The sequence below is a fragment of the Pygocentrus nattereri genome, chromosome 3 (assembly GCF_015220715.1).
Source record: "Pygocentrus nattereri isolate fPygNat1 chromosome 3, fPygNat1.pri, whole genome shotgun sequence".
Lineage (NCBI taxonomy): Eukaryota > Metazoa > Chordata > Actinopteri > Characiformes > Serrasalmidae > Pygocentrus > Pygocentrus nattereri.
Genome location: NC_051213.1, coordinates 9944546 through 9956898, shown reverse-complemented (window position 1 = coordinate 9956898; position 12353 = coordinate 9944546).

The window sequence follows — 12353 nt, the reverse complement described above, 5'->3', positions numbered from 1 at the left end:
TCCTGACATTGGACAAAAAAACACCTTGATGACCCTCAAGCCTTTTGGAATAACATTCTGTGTTTGAAAGACCCATTACTTCTGTCATAAGGCTTCCACAAGAAGAACATCATACCAACAGTGAAACATGGTGGTGGTAGTGCGATGGAGATGCTTTGCTGCTTCAGGGACTGGGCGGCTTGCCTCAGTGGAACCATGAATTGTCCATGAATCTCCAACAGAACATTTTTGCAGCAGAGTGTCTGTGATCTGAAGACTCAAGAGCAATTGGGTTATGCAGCAAGACAACAATCTGAAGCACAAGACCAAGTCTGCCTCTGAATAGCTCAAAGGAAACAAAAATAAGGTTTTGAAAAGGCCTAGTCAAAATCCTCAACTGACCCCATTGAGATGTTCTGGCAGGACTGTAAGCAGGCAGCTCATGGTCAAATGCTTTGAAATGTAGCTGTTTTAAAGCTATTCTGAAAAGAAGAGTGGGCCGAAATCCTTCGCTGTAATGTAAAAGACCAGCTAGGGGAAGTGTTGCTTTTTCACATGTAGGAACTCATTTAAAAATTGTGCTTTGTGTTTCTGTATGCTCTACTTGTCTTATATTACATTTTGTATCAGAATCGGAATCCCTTGATAAATATGCAAAAACAGGAAATCAAGGGGGCAAATACATTTTCATGGCGCTGTACGTCCAACTTTTTTGCTTCCAAAATAGTGAAGAAAATGTGTTTTTCCACAAAACAGACCCTTTAACCTAATAAATTCAGGAGCATTCTGCTGTTTCAACAGCTGTTTCATCTAACAGATGCTGCAGCAACTACAACCAAACAAAGTAAACAGAAAGTTTTATTCTCCAGAGAGCGAGTTGGATTAATTACTTAACCATGCGGATTGTGTTTCAGCTGTCTCTACAGCAACATTTACAGAGATTATATTGCAATATGCTCAAAACGATTTCTATTTTAGCTTCTGCAGGCTATTTCCATTTTCACATCCACGGTAAGGGAGGATGGGTTAAACACACAGCAGAGAGCAGTGAACCAATAATTATCATTTGTTATTATTGTTTGTAGCAGCATCTTCTGCAGTAGAAGTGAAGAAAATGAGGCTCCAAAAACAGCACACATCATCCAATAGTGCTTTAACTTTAGCCTGTTTCTTCTCCACTGAAGGCAGGATTGAAGGAGGAAGTCAAGGAGGCCTTTATAAGCAAATTTGTCAGTGATGTCAGCTTGTGCTGTTTGAGTTCTGGAGTAAGAGGACTATTAACTTTCTCTGGTTCGTCATATCCACCCAGTACTCCATTAGAAGCCTGAGGAACAGGAGCAGATCCAAATAACACCTACAGTGACGCTCCACAGTGGACCCATTTAGACTGTTTAGATTGTTGTTTTAGCCTTACCTCAAATGTAGTTGCCCAGCCAAGCCAAAGACTGCGAGGCTAATGTAGCTTAAACTAACAGAAGTGCGTACCTTTCCAATTAGCATAATAAAAAACAGCCAGCCTGAATCACCACACTGCCTCAAACCGTGCTGAGTAATCTCAAACAGACTTCGTTATTATGGGGTTTCTGTATGACTCAACAATGACCTTCAGGTAGTGTAGCCTTACGACATGCTGAGTAATTTATTATTTCATAATAAAAAAAAGTAAAAGTACCTTTCCAAAAAACGTCTGGCGAAGTACAAAAGCAGCAGCTTTCACATAAAGAGCCTTCCAACCTAAAACTAGGGCTGAATATGTTATTTGCCATGTTTTTGTAGCGCAGCATTGAATCCCTCATTATTCTTGCCTTAGTAGATACATCCGTTTCGTATTTTAGTACATCAGTCATCTCAGACTACAGTATTTAGAATGCACTACACAAATGCATCATATAAACACTGGGAATCTCTGTGGTGTCAATCCATCCTGACCGCTAGCCTAGCTGCTAGCCGCTAAGGGCTAGTAAATACAATCAAGCTAGCATTAGTGAAAGTCTTGTTTTGGTCGGTGAACAATATCATAAAGAAAGCAGTTATTCTGTCCTTATTCAGCACAAAGTTGACACCAGGGATGGGATTTTACCCTTTTAGCCAGAAATAGCTAAACAGAGGTAAGATGTAGCCATGTAGCTTCTTTAGCTCAGAAGTGTAGCTCACTTCTATAGACTGAGTAATCTATTCTCTCCATTGTAATGATGATTCAAAGATAATTACTATAGTTATACTGCTGCAGTAAGATGTTAGGCCTTCATATCCCCCCCCCCCCCATTTGTCAAGCATCCTTGGGTTTGTGAAAGACACTATATAAATTGAAATTATTATTATTCTTGTCATTATTATTATTATTATTATTATAAAAGCTCACAGGCTAAAATCCATCTCTAAGAAGTTGTAGCTTTTCAAAATTTCCTCCCACCTTCAAGATACATCTCATGTTTTTAAATCAGAAAATCTCATTCAGGACTGCTGAAGCACTGCTGTAGGAGGTGACTAAGCCATGTTCTAGTTGGGTTAGTTTTACCTGACGACGTGCTGTAATTCAAGCTCTTTTATTCCAGTTCAAATGGATGCCATGTGTGTCGCTTTTACAAGACTGCTAAGTCATAATTCCAGAGTGAATTACCTCCTAGAATTCAACAAACTCAGAGCTCTTCAGTCCGACCCGAATTGACATCTCAGTAATAACAACAACAAGTAATGGAAAATGGACAAGGCTGAAGTTGACTTCCTACACTGTCAGATAAAGAATTACAAACTGTGGGGCAGTATCCCGGCTTGTCACTGGGGTGGGACCCTCAAAGGGTACCTCTCAGTAGCTTTAGTCAGGAAACATGATTGTACCACAATCCATTGAATTAATATTTTCTAAGTTGTACTGACCCCACACACCCGTCTGGTCTCCAGGCTTTATTTTATTGTTCTGTTTTAAAACATTAGGTTATGAACAGATACAGATATGTACTTTTCACCTGGAAAAACATATTGAAGGTATGCAGTTGAACCTCATAACCTCTGTAGTACCTTTGAGGGAACATTTACATTGTGTGTACCTTAATGAATGAAAAGGTTCAGTACCTTTATTTCTAAAAGTGTATTTGCCAGCTTCTTGTTCGAATTTTCCCATTCCACCTTAAATAGAGCAGAAGTTACTCCTGCAACATTTAAGGTAGAACGAGCAAGTTTGAATAAGAGCTGACTTCAGCTACATAGAAAAGGCTATCAGCTAAAATTAAGCTTAATTTGACCATTAATCCTCAAGTTCATGACAGCACTGACTCCTGAAATCCACAACACTATTGGTGATGGCCGAATTGCAAGGAGAAGGAAAATGAAATATCTCAAAATCTCTCACAAGGCAGTGTGTTTTCTGTCTTGAATGTCTGGTAAGTTGAATAAACCCATTTTACTAATGCTAGCCTCTGTCAACTGCACATCGTGTTGTTATTCAATTCATACAATTCAAGTTTTTTTGTATAGCACTTTTTACAATGATGTTGTCAAAAAGCAGCTTTACAGAAGTTTGAAAACATACAGTTATAACATATAATCCCCCAGTGAGCAAGTCAGAGGTGATGGTGGCAAGGAAAAACTCCCTCAGACTGGAGGAAGAAACCTTGGAAGGAACCAAGACTCACAAGAGGAGATCCATCCTCCTCTGGTCAAACAGTGTTTACAATTTAATAAGCTAAATACCAAATAAAAGCTAAGAGGATCTCTGTTTGAAGACTGGATGGTAAAGCTTTAGAAACTGCACTCGTAGAGGCGGTCTCTGACTGAGGCAGTCTCTGACTGAGGCGGTCTCTGACTGAGTCTTTATGAAAAGTGGGATGAGCTGAAACAGTCCCATCCTATCTCAATGCTGGAACATCTGGATGGCACAGTGTTGTAATTGTGGGTGTTGCAATTGGCACAAATGAACAGGGGTTGGTGATAGGTGAGGAGGAGGCCCTGATGGTCAGTCTTCCAACAGCATTCAGCAGGACCTTGAAAGTTTGAAAGAGATCATTTACACTGTCTGAACCTACCAGCCAAGTCACGCATTTATTGCATTGCTGGACCTCCTCTGATAAAACCAATCCAGCTCAAATATGGCTTAAGCATGTTTGCAACAAATGTAGCAATGATTTCATGTGTCATTTTGCCTGGAGTTTATCTTTAAACACTGAGTAACTTATAGAACTGTACTGAAAGTTCATCTAGTATCTATTATCATAGGAATAAAGCTTGATAGGTGCTATACTCCTCATTTTAGAGTCCTTTTGGTCTAAAATAGAAGGATAAACCTCAAAAGTCAGAGATGTGACCAATCACAAATGGGTACAGATGCTCTCACCAACAGGTAACAAGTACTATAAAATAGAGATTCCTTTCTTGAGTGTATTTAAGTAGAAAGAAAAGTACATCATTTGAAAAATACAGATGCAGTAATACTTTACTTGAATATTGTAACACCAGGGAGCGAGATAAGCGAGATTTATTAGGGGCAAATCCATATTCAGGGTCAAGACAGTCCATGGTCAAAGAGCCAACATGGAGAGATGGTGGGACAGACATGACAAAAAGGAATACAGACTAAACACAAAAACAGAGACTAGGAAATATATTGGAAGCCAGAAGATACGATACCAAACAACACAATACAAACAATACAAAGACCAACAACCTAACAGGGGAAAACACAGGGCTTAAGTACAACAGGGATAATGAGGGTTAACAAGACACAAGTGGAAAACACAGATCATAACAATCAGGGGCAGAGTCTGGAAATAAGGGGGCAGGACCAGGAAGAAACACAACAAAAGCACATGGACAAGACTGAAACCAAAACAAAAGAACATGGATGACTGGGAGGGGCCAATCGTGACAAGATGTAATATGTAATGCAAATGTAATTAGATGTTAATCACTTCTAACTATGATGCAGATTTATTCTACATACATAGATCTGGTGCTTTTGATGTGTATTTATTGTTTAACACTGGTGCTTTTGATGTGTGGGGCACAAAGCGGGTGTAGAAACAAAAGATCATAAGCGCTCGATGCACCATTTTCTTCGCTCCCTGCATTCTAGTTTCTGTTAACATCAAATAACAAGCATGCACACAGATAAGAAGAAGAAACAAGATGAAGAGGCAAGAGGCGGATGTGCGATCATTACAGTAATAAATTCTTTACTAATCCAGGTTTTCTCCCACACTAGAGGCTCTAGCAGCAATCATTAGGGCAGTAGGGCAGTCCAGTAACCAAACATCCATATATTTTAAATCCATACCAGCTTAAAAGTACAATTAACCCCTCACTTGAGACATCCCTTTAGGATTGCCCTTTCTGCTGCAGATGGGGCTTGCATAAAAATTCAAACCTAACGAGCATTACTTGCTATAAATAGCAAGTCATGTCACAGCATGTTAAAAGCAGAATCTTGAACTCTTGAGATAAAAGGCAAACCACAAATGTTCATGCAGGAGCACTGGGGAAACACAAAGGGCTCTGATCCTGTCAACAGAAGACTATTGTGCTATATAGGAGTGTTTATGAAAAATGTGATCAATGATATAATCAATACCCAATTTCCAGACATCTATATAGAGGCTGACTATAGATCCTATCCTGTGAAGGGAAGCTATTTTGAATTCATGAAGAAAACGCATTGTTCTGTCTGAGAGTGGGGCTGTTATTGTAATACCTGAGTGTAGTACTTGAATCTTATCTCAACATTATTTTGACTCAAAAGGACTTGGGAGATCTCTTTCTCTCCCAGCCGAGTTATTTTTACCTTTTCCCCCATGTAAAGTGAAGCATGTGGGCATGCACTGCAACAGTGTTTACGGGCACAAAGCTCAGTTTTAAGCTTTGGGTCTGTTTTGAATTGTATAGAAGCTTGTAAAAACTTGTAAAAGTGTTGCAGAAATGTTCCACTTTGCCAAAGAGCCAGTCTGCTTTGAAACAGGCTTGCTCCTGCTATGTGATATTTTGTGAAGTTACCCAAATGCAAAACTATGACATCCAGAAAAATAACTTTACAGCATAACAAAATATTTTCCTAGCTTTCAATGTAAGTTAATGTAAACAAGATCGCCATTTTGGGGTTTCTTTGTTTTTCTTTGGAAAGCGACGATATACATATCTATACATATACTGTAGGTTCTACATATTGCAGAGGTACATAATGTATTTATACAATATGTAGGATATATACTGTATAGGTATATATTGTATATAGGTCCTATAAACTGCATAGGAACATATTGTATATAGGTCCTATATATTGCATAGGTACATATTGTATCATAGGTCCTACATATTGTAAAAGCACATATTGTGTATAAGTCCTATATTTTGCTTAGGTATGTATTGTAAATAGGTCCGACATATTGTATAAGTACATACTGCATATAGGTCCTATATATTGTAATGTTACATATTGTGTATTGGGCCTATATATTGTAAAGGTGTGTATTGTATGTAGGAATTACATACTGCACAGGTATTCATTTTATATAGATCCTATGCATGGTATAGGTACATACTGTATATAAGTACTACATATTGTATAGATGTATATTGTTTATAAGTGCTACATATTGTAAAGGTATTTTTTTATTTGACATTATGAGTGGCTGATCATGTAAGACCAGTTGTGCTGTTGTCAAGGCACAGATGCAGTTACTCTGGTAGCTCTCAGTGCAGCATGTGGAGAAGCATCTACAACATTGATTGCTTCAATCATCTCTCCAGTGGATGCTTCAAACAGCTCATTATTGGTTCCATGGTGACTGATTACTTACCCGTTTGTGTAGTTTCTTCCTCTGGAATTGACATAGATTGGAAAAGGCTAAGGATGTAGCAGTTCTTTAATGTCTGCTGATGTGTCTTGATATGATAAACATAGGACACTTCTATTGCTGTTGGGGTTGGTAATATTCAAAAATATCATCACTTTGTAGGAAAGCAGAGAAAATAATAAGTAATACATATGAGCCATATTCCTATTATATATGAATACTTACGTGCATGTGCAATACATGTGGGACATTTTATTATTACATATAGGTGCTAAAGGTAATCAGCACCTAAGCAAATTTTCAACTAAATGATCTGGTCAGTGTGTGTGCTATAGCTTGGAAAAAATAGATCACTAGAATAGATGCAAACAAACATTAATGCAGAAAAAGCTCTTGTGAGCTAGTTAGAAGAACGAAATTCTATTCAATGCCTTGGATTTATTTTCTTTCTTTTTTTGTTTAGCATAATGAAGTACTGATTAGATAAACCAGGTTCCAAAGGATAATTACAACTAATGCTGGGCCGCCAAGAGGAGTTTGGGAATAGAATACATGAAAGCACTACTTATTGCATTAATGTTATTTGTATTTCTTTTAATAATAGAGTTTTTTCTGAGCAAATAAGTGCTTATTGCCCTGATAAATAGCTTTCTACATATAATTTTACTACAATTTCTACAACTTTTGCACAGTACTATACTGTTACAATGGAGACGTAGTCTGGACGGACGCGTGAGATGCTTTTATTACAAAATCAAAACAAAAGTCCATAAAAAAAAAAAACAGGACAATGAAGGTCCACAAAAGAAGCAAATCCATAAAGTAACAAAAACAGAAACCAGGAAACAGAAATGTAGCAATAGAGAGAAAATGCAAGACAATGACTAAACCAAACACGGGGGTATAAATAGACAGAGGGAAAACCACTGCTATCATCCTTCAACCTCATTCTCAACGAGACTCCTCCAACGCACAGAGCAGGCAACGCTTTGGACCTGATCATCACCAGACCTATCTCTGCGCTGGATGTGACAGTAACTCCCATCCATCGCTCTGATCACCATTTCCTATCTTTCTCACTTGCCCTCCCTGTTAATCCTGTCCATTACACCCCTTTGTACTCCTCTTCTCGGCCCAACTTGCACTCCACTCCTTCCTCATCTTTCACCTCAACCATCCTGAACACCCTTCCCCATCCTGACTCATTTTCCTCTCTCTCACTGAACAAGGCCACGGATGCTTTCCTTTCTTCACTCTCATCCGCAATTAACCTCCTGTGTCCTCTCTCCTCCAGGCCAGCAAGATCTTCCCCACCTGCCCCCTGGCTGACAGGTGTCCTGCTCAGCAACCGACAAGATCTAAGGAAGGCTGAGAGAAGGTGGAGGAAATCCCAGCTTGACTCAAATCTTCACTCCTATCAATCTCTCCTTTCCAAGTTCTCACTTGAAGTTACTGCTGCAAAATCATCATTTTACAAAGGGAAACTGGAAGCATCAGCAAGTGATCCACGCAAGCTCTTCAACATTTTCTCCTCCCTTCTCACCCCTCCTCCTCCCCCTGTACCCTGTTCTCTCACCCCTGAGGATTTTGTCACCTTCTTTGAGGAGAAGGTTGATAGAATCCGCCAGTCTTTTCCCTCTGTCCCCACACCTTCCACTAGACCGCATCATCTCATTCTCGATCCCTTAGACTGTTTCTCTTCTCTTTCCACAGATGCTGTCCTTCAACTGATCAAGTCCAGTAACCCAACCACATGCCCACTGGATCCAATCCCATCTGCTTTGTTTCAGTCAATCTCTGAGGACCTATTGCCCTTCATCACATTTCTCATCAATGAGTCTTTGACGTCGGGTGAAGTTCCAGCAACTTTCAAGATGGCAAGAGTACTCCCCATCTTGAAGAAACCCACGCTTGACAGCTCTGATGTCAACAACTACAGACCGGTATCACTTCTTTCTTTCCTTTCAAAAGTTCTTGAACGTGCAGTCTATAATCAGCTTTCTCTCTTTCTCACACAGAACCAGCTCCAAGACCCCAACCAGTCTGGCTTCAAACCAGCACACTCTACAGAAACTGCCCTCATCGCAGTGACTGAGAACCTCCAATCTGCAAGATCGGCCAAATTGTCTTCTGTCCTGATCCTTCTTGATCTCTCAGCAGCTTTTGACACAGTCAACCATACGATCCTTCTGGACACCCTCAACAACCTCGGAATCACTGGTTATGCATGGAAATGGTTCAAGTCCTACCTGGAGGATCGCTCTTATCAGGTAACATGGAGAGGGTTCACATCCTCTCCATGCAGGCTCTCCACTGGCGTCCTGGGTCCTCTTCTCTTTTCTCTTTACACTAGCTCTCTTGGTGATGTAATATCTTCTCATGGCTTCACTTACCACTGTTATGCTGATGACACTCAACTAATGTTTTCTTTCTCTCCCTCTGACACACAGGTTTCCAGTCGCATCTCAGCATGCCTGTCTGACATCTCTACATGGATGGCAGCCCACCACCTGAAGCTCAATCCCAGCAAGACTGAGCTGATATTCATCCCTGTGACTACAGGTCCTCATGATCTTGCTATCTCATTCGAGAACTCCCGGATTGTTCCATCTGCAGAGGCAAGAAGTCTTGGTGTGACCTTGGATGGCCAGTTATCGTTCTCGACTCACATCGTGAACCTGACTCGGTCATGCAGGTATCTACTGTACAACATCTGGATGATCCGACCCTTCCTCACCCGAGAGGCCACCCAGGTGCTAATGCAGTCTCTGGTCATCTCAAGGCTTGACTACTGCAACTCGCTCTTGGCTGGTCTTCCCATGCAGACCATCAAGCCTCTGCAACTCATCCAGAATGCGGCAGCACGACTCATCTTCAATCTGCCCAAGTTCAGCCACGTCACCCCACTGCTGCGTTCCCTTCACTGGCTTCCTGTAGCTGCGCGCATCAGATTTAAAACCCTAACGCTGGCCTACAAAGCCAAAAATGGACCAGCCCCTACCTACTTGATGGCAATGTTAAAATCTCGAACTGTACCACGAGCCCTTCGAGCTTCGAGTACAGCTCGGCTTGACCCGCCATCCTTCAAGGTGCACGGAAGACAAGCATCGAGAATGTTCTCTGTACTGGCACCCAGGTGGTGGAATGAACTCCCCCTGGCTGTCTGAACAGCAGAGTCTCTTGCTGTCTTCAAACGCAGACTGAAGACTCATCTTTTTACACAGCACTTAAATGAGCATTGAACTATAAGCTGCACTTATTTTATTTATTGTATTGTATCTTATTGTTATTGTTATTGTATTGCATTGAATGGCACAGAGTTCTGCGTTCAACTCTGGTTCTTTTTCTCTTGGTGTCTGCAGTGACATATTTGTTTCTAGCAGTATCTGAGCTCAGGTCTTTTTCTCTAAGCTATTGGTAACTAGCAAAGATACTTTCTCTAGATTGACAAAGCACTTCTTGTAAGTCGCTCTGGATAAGAGCGTCTGCTAAATGCTGTAAATGTAAATGTAAATGTAAAACAAGGAACACCTGGAGGGATGAGAGGGCAGAGCTATAGACTACAGACAGAGGAACACAATTACAAGGTGGCTGGACAAGGGAGGAGACCAAACCAAAATAGCAAAAGCACATGGAAAAACGTAAACACAAAGCACAAGGCTTAAACAGGGAGGCCAGACAAAGCCAGGCAGTCATGGACTGGAGGTTAGGGAAGCAGTCCTGTGACCAGAAGGTCATTGGTTCGATCCCCTGAGCCAGCAGTAGATAACTGCCATTCAGCAAGGCACCTAACCCCTGACTGCTCCCTGTATGCTGTGGATAGGGCTGCCCACTGCTCTGGGAAAGTGTACTCACTGCCCCCCAGTGTGTGTGTGCTCACTAGTGTGTATGCAGTGTTTCACTGCATGGATGGGTGAAATGTCCCCATTGTGTAACTAATAAGGGTCACCTAACAAGTTGTCAATATGTGTGTCATATTAAGTGTGTGTATGTGTGTGTGTGTGTGTGTGTGTGTGTGTGTGTGCATGCATGTCAGTCACCAGTCCTCTGAAAGTTGAAGCAACTATTTCAGCGAAACATCAGAAGGAAGCTGTTCTAGTGGGAGAGTCTATTTATACCTCATTATAAAAGTGCGTGCCTGTGTGTATCAGTGTAACTCTTAGTGAGTATGTAGCACAGACAGACTCGGAGAAGAATCACAATAATCACCTACAATTTCAGTGAGAGAGTGTCATTGTTTCTCAAAGGTAATGAAGTGAATATCATGCAAGAGGAGTGTGAAATGGGGCCTGGCTTCATTAGTGCTTCTGAAGCATTATTACACCAGACATTCAACATTTGCCTCCACTACAATGTTTCCCGCTTGGCCTGGGATTTAGAGCTGCTGACAGAAGCCTGCAGGCAGATTATATTGGAATCCTAAGCATCCTAGAGCATAGCTCACAACAACTAGGCATTTTAGTTAAGATCTTTATTGATCTGGCTGAAGAAGCATTGTAGTCGAGACCAACAGAGACAAGACTGATTCCTGGACAAATTGAGATCACATCAAGTCTAAGATTGCCTTTCCCAGCATTGGGCATAAGGCAGGAAACACCCTGGACAGGTTGCCAGTCCATCGCAGGACAGACACACAGACATATACAATCACACACCCATTGACACCCAGGGGCTTTTTAGTGTGTCCAATTCGCCTGAATGCATGTCTTTTGACTGTGAGAGGAAACTGGACCACCCAGAGGAAACCCACCCAGACACAGGGAGAATATGTATGTATGTGATTACTATGTCTATGGTTGTTGGAGAAGCCCTAAGAAACAGGCTCAGCACTTGCAAACTCTATGTTACAGTCTATATTATAGTCATCTTGTATGGATGTCACAAGACATGTATATACGTCTAGAATATCTGCCGTTGTCATGCCATGTCTTGGTCTACTGTGCCATTAGGTTGCTTTGTGACACAAAAGGATATAAAGATCTTTCCTTTGAATCTGGTCTTAGAGATCCTGCCATTTCCTGTAGTTGCATCATCTTAACATTCACTCCTCCGTCTGTTTACCTTGTGTTGTTTCCTGCCCTGCGGTCAGCACTACTGTGCAGGTGTCTCCACCCACCCACATCTCTCTCTACATATCCAGGAGGAGCAGTGAACCCCTTCTGACAAAACCACGGTCCTTACAACCTTATTTTTGGACTTATGAACTCATCTTATTATTTGTTTCCTTTCAAATAAGGTTGTTGCACACGGAATGTTGAGCAAATTGGTAGCATGGGTTATTTTCAGGAATTTTGAAAGAAAACAAAAATGCGAAATTTGTACAGTGCAAGTTGTGCAACTCTGACTTATCACTCACATGTCGACTGGGAATGTGTTCAAATGAAATTCCTGCATAATTAAAACGAATATGTTGAGAAAGTCATTCAGAGTGGTTTGATGTGAAATGCTCTGCTCTGGAGAAACTTACAGAGTGAGAATTGATAGGAACCAGAGGCCTGATAAATTCTGGGAACTTGATAGCAAACAAAATGGCTATATTTGTGTTGTAGATATCCTGATGTTTCTGTCACAACCCGTGAGCCTGTTAGTTTT